The sequence below is a fragment of the Piliocolobus tephrosceles genome, chromosome 14 (assembly GCF_002776525.5).
Source record: "Piliocolobus tephrosceles isolate RC106 chromosome 14, ASM277652v3, whole genome shotgun sequence".
In the NCBI taxonomy this organism is placed as follows: Eukaryota; Metazoa; Chordata; class Mammalia; order Primates; family Cercopithecidae; genus Piliocolobus; species Piliocolobus tephrosceles.
The window spans coordinates 10277337-10286087 of NC_045447.1; positions in this window are offsets into that span (position 1 = coordinate 10277337).

Consider the following 8751-nt stretch of genomic DNA (forward strand, 5'->3'; position numbering starts at 1 on the left):
ATTACAGGCACGAGCCACTGCACCCAGCCTTTTTATTTATTTATTTATTTATTTGAGACGTAGTCTCACTCTGTCTCCCAGGCTGGAGTGCAGTGTGGCGATCTCAGCTCATTGCAACCTCCGCCTCCCGGGTTCAAGTGATTCTCCTGCCTCAGCCTCCCAAGTAGCTGGGACTACAGTCGTGTGCCACCACACCCAGCTAATTTTTTGTATTTCTTTCTTTCTTTCTTTTTGAGATGGAGTCTTGCTCTGTCACTCAGGCTAGAGTGCAGTGGTGTGATCTCAGCTCACTGCAACCTCTCCCTCTCAGGTTCAAGGAATTTTCCTGCCTCAACCTCCTGAGTAGATGGGATTACAGGTGCTTGCCACCGTGCCCAGCTAATTTTTGTATTTTTAGTAGAGACGGGGTTTCACCATCTTGGCCAGGCTGGTCTCAAACTCCTGACCTCATGATCTGCCTGCCTCGGCCTCCTAAAATGCTGGGATTATAGCTGTGAACCACTATGCCCAGCCAGCTTTTATTATTTTTACTTTTTTCCCCCTAATTGCAATATTGAAAGTTATTGTAAAACCAGACTTTACACAAGTATTTAAAAACTTCTGGTCATCCTCTCACCTAGAGATAACCACTATAGCTTAGGTTTTATTATCTGGCTTTGTTTTTCATATATATACATATTCATTTTGTTTCATTTTGTTTTTACAGAAATGAGATCATACTAAGTATCCTATACTGCTGTATCACTGACACCAGGCCAGCAGCCTGGCGTCACATAGAGTTGGTTGAAAAGAAGAATCTCAGGGCCAGATGTGGTGGCCCACGCCTGTAATCCCAGCTCTTTGGGAGGCCAAGATGGGTGGATCACTTGAGGCCAGGAGTTTGAGACCAGACTGTCCAACGTGGCAAAACCCCATCTCTACTAAATACACAAAAATTAGCTGGGCACGGCAGCCCCCGCCTGTAATCCCAGGTGCTTGGGAAGCTGAGGTGGGAGAATTGCTTGAACCCGGGAGGCAGGGGTGGTGGTTGCATCAAGCCGAGATCATGCCATGCACTTCAGCCCGGGTGACAGAGCAAGACTTCTCAAAAAAAGAAAAGAAAAGAAAAGAAAAGAAATGGCTTCTTGACTCTCTCTTGAGCTCCCAAAGCTTTTTTGTTCTTTGGTTTGTTTTTAGAGATAAGATAAACCTTGCTCAGCTGACCAGGCTGGATTGAGCTGCAGAAGCATAATCGCAGCTCCCTGTAGCCTCAAACTCCTGGGCTCAAGTGAGCTTCCTGCCTCAGTCACCCAAATAGCTGAAACTACAAGTGCATACCACCATGGCCAGTTAGTTAAAACAATTTATTTTTGTACAGACAGGATCTTGCTTTGTCACCCAGGTTGGTTTTGAACTCCTGGCTTCAAACGATACTACTGTTTTGGCCTCCCAAAGTGCTGGCACTATAGGTGTGAGCCACCATCCGTGGCTGAGCTCCCAAAGTTTTGACCACCAACTGTGCCGGGCAAAAATTTTTTTTTTTTTTTTTTTGAGACAGAGTCTTGCTCCTGCTCCAAGCTGGAGTGCAGTGGCGTGATCTCTGCTCACTACAACTTCTGCCTCCCGGGCTCAAGCAATTCTCCCGCTTCTGCCTCCTGAGTAGCTGGGATTACAGGTGCCCACCATTATGCCCAGCTAATTTTTGTGTTTTTAGTACAGATGGGGTTTCATCATGTTGGCCAGGCTGGCTTTGAACTCCTGGCCTCAAATTACCCACCCGCCTCGGCCTCTCAACGTGCTGAGATTACAGATGTGGGCCACCACGCCCAGCCCTGGGCAGATTATTAACAGCAGGAGTGTTTACTGGGCATTTCCTCCCAGCCCATTTGCTGTGCTGAGGGATTCACCTGTACTGTCTCCCAACCTTGAGAAAGAAGTTTTTTTTCTGAGATGGAGTTTTGCTTTTGTCACCCAGGCTGGAGTGCAATGGTGCAATCTCAGCTCACTGCAACCTCCACCTCCCAGGTTCAAGCAATTCTCCTGCCTCAGCCTCCCAAGTAGCTGGGATTACAGACACGTGCCACCATGCCCGGCTAATTTTTGTATTTTTAGTAGAGATGGGGTTTCACCATGTTGGTCAGGCTGGTCTCGAACTCCTGACCTCGGGTGATCCACCCACCTTGGCCTCCCAAAGTGCTGGGATTACAGGCGTGAGCCACCGTGCCCTGCCGAGAAAGAAGTTTTATTAGCCTCCTTTGACAGATGAGGAAACTGAGGCACAGAGAGGTTAGTGAAGAACATGTCTGAGGTCACATAGCCAAGAAATGATGGCGTCAAGGTGTGGACGGATGTCAGTTTGACTCAGAGCTTCCATATTTACATCCCACACTATGCCAGTTCTAGTAATCGATGGTTTTCTCCCAGGGATGCTGTGTGGAGAATACATATTTTTAGTGCACATAAAATAAAACATGAGCCCTTTCTTTTTTTTTTTTTTTTTTTGAGATGGAGTCTTGCTCTATCACCAGGCTGGAGTGCAGTGGTGCGATCTCAGCTCACTGCAACCTCCGCTTCCTGGATTCAAGCGATTCCCCTGTCTCAGCCTCCCAAGTAGCTGGGACTGCAGGCACTTGCCACCAAGCCTGACTAATTTTTTGTATTTTAGTAGAGGTGGGGTTTCACCATGTTGGCCAGGATGGTCTTGATCTCCTGACCTTGTGATCCGCCCGCCTCGGCCTCCCAAAGTACTGGGATTACAGGCATGAGCCACCATGCCTGGCCAAAACATGAGCCCTTTCTGACAGTGCTTATGTTAAATACTTACACAGCTCAATAAATGCCAGTTAAATTGAGCAGTGGCCTTAGTACATAGCCCCAGGGTCAAGTCATTATATTTAGTCACTAAGTCTGCTCAGGGTCTGGCTCTTTGGAGTCATCCATTCATTCATTCATTTTTTCCACAGGTATGGATCAGTGGCTACTTTGTGCCAGATCTCAGCAAGACAACAGGGGGATGAAGAGGTTAATAAGATGCAGGGATCATCCTGCTGGAATGGGAGTCACAGGGGAGGGGTTAAGGGGACCAGGTGCATGGAACAAAGGCACCTGGCACAGCCTGGGGCAGGGTCACTACTGAGGAAACAGCTGTGTCAGACTGGGCCTTCTCTACATGGTTGCAGGCTGGGCACCAATATTTCCTATGGGCTTTGGGGCTCTGGCAGTCCAGGCGTCTGTGCCTGCACCACCTCATCTCCCGTTGAAGGGCTGCCCGTGAGCCTGGAACAGGGTAGGTGCCCATGTGTGCTGATCATGCCATGGTTAGGTCTGAAGCCAGACTGCCTGGTGCTCAAATCCCACCTCTGTCACTTTCTAACCTGATGACCTTGGGCAAGTCATTTTACCTTCCAAAGATTCAGTTTCTTCATCTGTAAAAGGAGGATTATAATAACCCCTAACTCATAGGATTGTGTGAAGGTTCAGTAATGTAATAATAACTTAGGTAAATCATCCAACAGTGCCTGGAACTGTGAATAATGAGAGCTACAAATAGTGTCATCATAACCATCATCACCAATAGTGTCATCATAACCATCATCACCATTGCACTGTCCAAAGAAACTTCTTCGGTGTTGTGAAGGTAGCTTAGGGTGTGGCTGGATGCGGTAAGGAAGGAGAGAGAGTCTGTTATCCACCAGTCAGTCCTGTCTGGCAGAGATGGCCAAACTAGAGCCCTAAGTCAGGACCTACCCTGGGTCCCCTGGAAGGTAGGGGCAGCAACAAGCTCGCGCCCGTCTGGCTATTCCCTGCCTCTGTCCTCTGCCTTTCACACTCCATTTATTTTTAGGAAAAGGCACAGGTGGGCGACAGCCACTGGGGACGCCACGTGATTAGCATATGGTCTTATATATTTCTCTGCCTCTTGTCTGACTTGGAGCTATTGCCAAATACAGCCTGCTCCCAGGGATTCTGAGCTGGGGCATCTGGTGGGGGCGCCCACCTTATGACCTATGCTGGGTGCCTCACTGGAACATGCCTTTGTAGGGTGATGGACACAGATATCAAAAGCACGAAGGGCTACTATGATGAACACTAACCCGAGGAAAGAGGGAAGAAATTGCATCCTGAAGCAATCCATTCATTTACTCATCATTCACTAATTTAATCAGCCTTCACCACACAGACCTGTGATGCGCAGGGTTCTGAGCTGGGTCCCAAGGACATGAGGACAACTTGGCAGGTGCTTTCTACCATCATGGGCACACGACATTGCTGAGGACAGAAATAGTGCAAGGTGGGGAGGTGGTAGGTTACAAGATAAAGAAGCTATAGTCAATAGCCAGTTAGAAAGAGTACTGGGAAAATAGCAATAATAGCTACCATAGAAACCGTTCAAGTACCAGGTGAAGAGGCCTGTGAAACTGTAACTTAACACAAGGCTTAAATAAATAGAGATGTTCACGGCCGGGCGCAGTGGCTCATGCCTGTAATCTCAGCACTTTGAGAGGCTGAGGTGGGGGGATCACGAGGTCGAGAGATCGAGACCATCCTGGCCAATATGGTGAAACCCCATCTCTACTAAAAATACAAAAATTAGCCGGGCATGGTGGCACACGCCTATAGTCCTAGCTACTCAGGAGGCTGAGGAGAATCGCTTGAACCCGGGAGGCAGAAGTTGCATTGAGCAGAGATCGTGCCACTGCACTCTAGCCTGAAGACAGAGCAAGACTCTGTCTCAAATAAATAAATAAATAAATCAGACATTCACCTCATTCTTTTCCCCTTCCTTCCTTCCTTCCTTCCTCCTTCCTTCCTTCCTTCCTTCTTCTTTTTTTTTTTGGAGACAGGGTCTCGCTCTGTTGCCAAGGCTGTAGTGCAGTGGTACGATCATGGCTCACTGTAGACTTGACCTCTCTGGCTCAAGTGATCCTCTTACCTCAACCTCCCAAGTAGCTGAGACTACAGGCACGCACCACTATGCCCAGCTAATTTTTAGTTATTTGTAGAGACGGTGATCTCCCTATATTGTCCAGCCTGGTCTCGAATTTCTGGGCTCAAGGAATCCTCCCACCTTGGCCTCTCAAAGTATTGGGATTATAGGTGTGAGTCATAACACCTGGCCCATTTACCTCCTTAAACTGAAAAACCGGGGGTAAAGATGTTAGTTTTTCTCCAATTTAAACATATTTAGTGCAACACCAATCAAAATTCTGATGAGGTCCAGGTTTGGTGGCTCATGCCTGTAATCCCAGCACTTTGGGAGGCCAAGGAGGGCAGATCATCCGAAGTCAGGATTTTGAGACCAGCCTGGCCAACATGGTGAAACCCCATCTCTACTAAAAATACAAAAAATGAGCTGGATGTGGTGGCGCACGCCTGTATTCCCAGCTACTTGGGAAGTTGAGACACAAGAATCACTCAAACCCAGGAGGCAGAGGTTGCAGCGAGCCAAGATTGCACCACTGCACTCCAGTTTGGGCGAGATAGCAAGACTCTGCCTCAAAAACAAACAAAAATTCTGGTGGGATTTCAGAGGCTGGGGAAGGTTTGACAAAATTCTATAAAGTATCTGAAAAAAAATACATAATTGGGAATTAGCAAAAATTTTTTAAAGAATGACAATGTCAGGGGCTTGTACTATCAGAGGTAAACATATTCTAAAGCTATAATCATCAAAGTATATGGCTTCATCATGAGAAGGGATAGATAGAGTCCATGAGAAGGGATAGATAGATAAAGTACTGGAGCAGAATAGGTCTGGAAGGCCTGGCACAGTGGCTCACGCCTGTAATCCTAGCACTTTGGGAGGCCAAGGTAGGTAGATCACTTGAGGTCAGGAGTTCCAGACCAGCCTAGTCAACACAGTGAAACCCCATCTCTACTGAAAATACAAAAATCAGCCAGGTGTGGTGGCGCATGCCTGTAGTCTCAGCTACTCAGGATGCTGAGGCAGGAGAATCACTTAAACCAGGGAGGCAGAGGCTGCAGTGAGCCGAGATCACACCACTGCACTCCAGCCGGGGTGACAGAGCAAAACTCTGTCTCAAAAAAACAAAACAAAACAAAAACACGAGTCCACTCCACTATACACCTGGGATGGTAATGTCCCTGCATTTTATAAGCTGGTGAGCTCACTTCACATCATATTGTGGGTGTTTATCCTTTGAAAACATAATTTCTGATGGCTGTGCACTGTTCCTTAAAAGGTGACGCCATGACCTATTTAGCTATTCCCCTAAAGTTGATTCTTTTCCAGACAGCTATTATAAATAATGTTTTGGCTGAGTGTGGTGGCTCACACCTGTAATCTCAGCACTTTGGGAGACCATGGCAGGAGAATCACTTGAGCCTATGAGTTCAAGACCAGCCCGGGCAACATAGTGAAACCCCTGTCTTTAAAAAAAAATACAAAAATTAGCTGGGCATGGTGGCATGGGCCTGTAGTCCCAGCTGCTCAGGAGGCTGAGGTAGGAGGCTCCATTGAGCCAGCGAGGAAAAGGCTGCAGTGAGCTGTGATCGTTCCACTGCACTCCAGACTGGGAGACAGAGTAAGACCATATCTCTTTTTTTTTGTTTTGTTTTGAGACAGAGTTTTGCTCTTGTTTCCCAGGCTGGAGTGCAATAGCACGATCTTGGCTCACTGCAACCTCTGCCTCCCAGGTTCAAGCGATTCTCCTACCTCAGTCTCCTGAGTAACTGGGATTACAGGTGCCCACCACCACGCCCAGCTAATTTTTTGTATTTTTAGTAGAGACAGGGTTTCACTACGTTGGCCAGGTTGGTCTCGAACTCCTGACTTCAGGCGATCCACCCACCTTAGCCTCCCAAAGTGCTGGAATCACAGGCGTAAGCCACCGCGCCCAGCTGACCCTGTCTTAAAAAAAAAAAAAAAGAAAGAAAGAAAGAAAAAAGAAAAAAATATATAAATGTTTCCATGAACAACCTGCTATCTTGTAAAAGTCTCATTTCTGATTATTTTCTTAGGCTAGACTCCTACAAGTGGTGTTACTGGGTCAAAGGTGCAAGATTCCTTTTTTTTTTTTTCGAGATGGAGTTTCACTCTTGTCACCCAGGCTGGAGTGCAATGGTGCGATCTTGGCTCACTGCAACCTCTGGCTTCCGGGTTCAAGCAAGTCTCCTGCCTCAGTTTCCCGAGTAGCTGGGATTACAGGCGTCTGCCACCATGCCTGGCTAAGTTTTGTATTTTTAGTAGAGATGGGGTTTCACCATGTTGGCCAGGCTGGTCTTCAACTCCTGACCTCAGGTGATCTGCCCGCCTCGGCCTCCCAACGTGCTGGGATTACAGGCGTGAGCCACCACATCGGCCCAAGATTCTTGATATAAAATTTGCAAATTGCTTTCCAGAAACATGAACCAACACAGGAAGTTAGTGCTGGCTTTCCACCTTCACCAGCACAAGCATTATTTTTAGTTTTTTCACTTTGGCAATTTGTTAAGCTACTTCTGTGCCAGGTGCCAGTGCTAAGCATTATGTAATGTCATCCTTACCACCCCGGGAGGGGGCACACATTTCACCAAGGAGGAAACCAGCTAAGAGGCCTCTCCCCCAGCCAGTGTCACCTAGCCACAAAGCAGGGGAGTCACGATTCAATTCTGGACTTCTCCAACGCTAGCACCCAGATCAAGGTGTCAACGTGCTTGCTTGGCAGCCTGGGCAGTCTTTTATTTTTATTTTTTGAAATGGAGTCTTGCTCTGTCCTCCAGGCTGGAATGCAGTGACGTGATCTCGGCTGCAACATCTGCCTCCTGGGTTCAAGCGATTCTTCTGCCTCAGCCTCCCGAGTAGCTGAGATTACAGGCGCTCGCCACCACACCTGGCTAATTTTTTTTTTTTTATTTTTAGTAGAGGCGTAGTTTTACTATGTTGGCCAGGCTGGTCTCGAACTCCTGACCTTAAGTGATCCACTCGCCTGGAGCTCCCAAAGAGCTGGGATTACTGGGGTGAGCCACTGTGCCCAGTAGAGCCTGGGCAGTCTTGACTCGCCCATCTCTCCTCACTGATTCCGTCTTGGTTTTCACGGGAACAGTTTTTCTAATTGGTAGATTTGATGCTGTCACTCTTGAGGTTCACACCCTTTACTGTGTGCTCCCTACCCTTAGGGGATAAAGCCTACTCCTCAGCCCAGCGTTCCAAGTCCCCACCCTCCAGGCTGCCTGTTCACCCATAAGCGCCGACGTCCCCCGGCCCCGGAAGCCACCCCGCTCTCCGGCCTCGCCGAGTCACTTTCGCGCCTCTTAAATCCTAGCTCTTCCGCGGCTAGTCCAGGCCGAGTTAGGCTCCTGGGCCGCAAACCGTCTGCCGCAGAGCCAGTCCAGAGCTTTGGAGCGGTGCTCGGCACATGACTGCAGTGATTTATGGACACGCAAGTTCTATTGCCTGAGCACCCTCAGTCAACGCGCTCCGCCTGCCCTGGTCTGCGCGCCGCCAGCGCCCCCGCGCGCCCTGCCCGCCCAACGTTGGCGCGGAAGGCTGGGCGAGGAGTCGCCGGGCTGTGACACGCGCAAGGCAGGGAGCCACAGAGAAGGGAGACTGAACTGCTACTTAGTCCAGGAGAGGTGGCTCACCCCTGTAATCCCAGCACTTTGGGAGGCCAAGGCAGGCGGATCACTTGAGGTCAGGAGTTCGAGACTAGCCTGACCAACATGGTGAAGCCCCGTCTCTATTAAAAAATACAAAAATTAGCCGGGAGTGGTGGCCTGCGCCTGTAGTCCTAGGTATTCCGGAAGCTGAGGGCGGGGGGACCACTTGAACCC